Raw genomic sequence first — 3,550 nt, 5'->3', positions numbered from 1 at the left:
TGTCCTTACACCACTCATAATTTCCTCCTCAATGTCTAAAATGCAGAGTTTTCTACAGCATCAGATTACATCAGAACCAAAAATAAATCTCTGAAGATATGAATATCATCATCTTTTCTTTCTCCTAGGGATTGTAAAATCAACCCACAAAACCTGCACAAAATAGAAAAAAGTAAGAAATCTCAAACTTAGATTGTGTAATTCAGGTGGGGGACAGATAATGTCACAAAGACACAAAATGTACATATTTGGGGCAATAAAAACATCAACTAGGGATGAAATATATACATTATGTATAGTAGCAATATAGCTGTAGTAGTGTAATATAATAAATAGTCAACTTTTTTTTTCTTAAAGCATCATGACCACACAGAAATATGAACAAATAATATACAGGAATGCAGCACAGAATCTGGTTAAAGATAAAATGGATTTTAGCATGATGGTCAGCTGCTAATTGCATTAGAAGTACACAAATGGAAACAGTAAAGTGTGAAAAAATACATCTGGTCAACTGTTTGCAGCATAAAACACTACATGTGTGGATACTTAAAGACTCAAATATAACTTCAGCATTTCTCACACAAACTCAGCACCCTAAAGTAAATGACATGTGCAAAATGGGAGCTGTGTTTACCTGACAATGATAAAAAAAAAAAAAAAAAAAATAAAAAAACAACCAATACAATTCACAACAATGGAATCTTAAGGTACTTTGTACAGTTGGACCATTTATCTACATTTTGCTAAACAAAATATACAGTAACATGCACATATACAACAAGAGGATCTACTGAACATTTTCACAATCCCAGAGGAAGAAAAGGGAAGACTGGTCACTGAGTAATATTGCACGATCGTGTCCACAAACAAATCCATGGCAACTGCCCTTCTTAGGTCATGTTTTTTCACAACTTCTTGAACAAAAAAAAAACAACACCCAAAACAACAACAACAACAAAAACCCCGCGAAGTTCCCAAGTCATACACTAACAATCTTTATTTGTCAACAAGGTATATTGAATGGGCAAATAATCTCATCAGTGACTTAAAAAGATATTATCAGAAACACTGTAGTGTTATCCTAAATAAAAGCCAGAAAATATCATTCTGCCAATACATATTCTTTACAATGCTGCTGACTGAAGGATAGACACTTTCAGTCTGCCAGAATCAGGTGACTGCTCACTGCATGAGTGTAAATTTTACTTGCATTATATAAATGCTTTTGATTACTCAAAATCTAAATCAACACTGAAAATTTTACATTTGGGAAAGATCAATATGACAATGATGGGTCTCCTGAAGCTAGAGTATCAAACATTTGGGAATGATCGATGTCACAACAGTGGGTGTACTGGAGACACAATCTGGAGAAAACAAAAACAACCAACAAAGTGACTGCAGTGCATCACATGTAAACATGCATGATCAACAGCAGTCAGAGCCTGTCATGCAGTGCTTGTCAATATTCAATGGACAGGGATGAAAAAGAGTGTGTTGATGAAACAAATCATAACTATGAGGATATCATGACAGTTCGCACATCTGAAACTCAACACTCTAAAAAGCTCTCAAAAAGGTGACCTGACATGATGATCAAAACAGGTCACATCATATTACTGCATGCACATTTCTTTCAGGTTCTCTGATGAATTCAAACAGCCCTGGATCAGAACTGAGATAACTTCTCACAGCTATGTTGCAGACCTGGTTTGAAAACATTCTAAGCAGGCAAACATAAACAGAGACAAAGGAATAGCTCTATGACAAGAAAACTCAACCATTTGATAATTAAGTTTCAAGTGCACCATCCCAGAAAAAAAAAAGACTGGATTATTCCTCTGTAAACACTGATACCACCTGCAGATGTCAACAACACTGACTACCAAATCTTATACAATGGAGTCTACTGACAATTAACTGGCTTACTGATGAAATTCCCATTCAATCCTTTCCTTCTATTTTCCAAACTGTTATTCTCCACCATGATATGAACCACATTGTGAATAAAGTATGACAGTGAAAAGTCAGTGTGAACATATCACAGATCAAACATCAAACAAATATAGAGAGCAGTTGACAGAATGTCAGACTGATAAAGGGGAAATGGTTTTGTGTGTGTGTGTGTGAACAACTGGAAAATACCAACACTGCTTGAACAATGATTTTCATGTATGTTTGGGAGACTGAAGATGCCATGGTCTGATTGTGGTGACATAATCTGCATTTCCCAAGAATTCATAATAACAGGATTCCAATCTAACTCTGCTTCAAGACACTTGTCTACAGTGCTTAAAAAAACAAAACACTGGAACACTGGCCCACAACTCTGGCATGAGGATAACCAGTAAACGTCTTCACAAACACTGACCAACAACTCTTGACCATTCTGACCAACAACTCTGGCATGAAGATAACCAATAAATGTCTTCACAAACACTGACCAACAACTCTTGACCACTCTGACCAACAACTCTGGCATGAGGATAACCAATAAACATCTTCACAAACATACAGATAACCAATAAACGTCTTCACAAACACTGACCAACAACTTTTGACCACTCTGACCAACAACTCTGGCATGAGGATAACCAATAAACGTCTTCACAAACACTAACCAACAACTCTTGACCACTCTGACCGACAACTCTGGCATGAGGATAACCAATAAACGTCTTCACACTGACCAACAACTCTTGACCACTCTGACCAACAACTCTGGCATATCGATAAACAATAAACCTCTTCACAAACACTGACCAACAACTCTTGACCAACCCCCAACTTGCGTAATTAAGCCTCCGTGGATATCTACTGACAGCTGTGCATCTGAAGAATTCTGAGAGTCTGACCTGCAGACAGTGAACAGCTCTGTTATTGCTCACAGTGACAGAAAACACAGCAAATGTGTAACAGGTCTTTAACTGCAGACAGAATAACAACAGCAAATAAAAGGCAGAGCCCTGGCCCAGCAGTGTTGTGCCTGACTAGGAAGCAAGAAGCCCCTGTTCGATTCACACAAGGATAAGGATTTTCACCATCCACCTTGAGAGGTGGTCTGGGTATGTCTTTCAGATAAGATGATAAACCAGTGTCTAATGTGTAGCGTGCACTTGGTGCACGCATGAAAACCCATGGCAGCAAGAGTTATCCTGGCAAAATAATGAAAAAACAAAAACCCATTTTCACAGGAAAGCATACAAAAACACTGACATAGCACAAAAAAAATCGAAAAAAAAGACTGTCACTGCACTGTACTGACGTGCCTTTCACAGGGAACAGCAGCCAAAACTTCATGCAGAGAAATATGTTTGTGACAAGAAAGCAACACAATGTTATAACAACTCCGCAACTTCCAAAGTCAAGGAATGAACAGCAGCTCAGCAAGCACTGGCAGAAACCAAGGTGTTGTGGTGTAATGTGTTTTGTTGTGTTGCTTCCTTGTCATAACAGGTTTCTTCGTGTGAAATTCAGGCTCTGGGGAGAGTGCATCACCGCTCCCACCCTCTTACCCCCCCCTCACCGCCCCCTTTTTTTTCTGTCT

Source organism: Babylonia areolata, chromosome 18 (assembly GCF_041734735.1).
Source record: "Babylonia areolata isolate BAREFJ2019XMU chromosome 18, ASM4173473v1, whole genome shotgun sequence".
Lineage (NCBI taxonomy): Eukaryota > Metazoa > Mollusca > Gastropoda > Neogastropoda > Buccinidae > Babylonia > Babylonia areolata.
The sequence above is the reverse complement of the archived record's forward strand: the minus strand, read 5'-3'. Positions refer to the sequence as shown.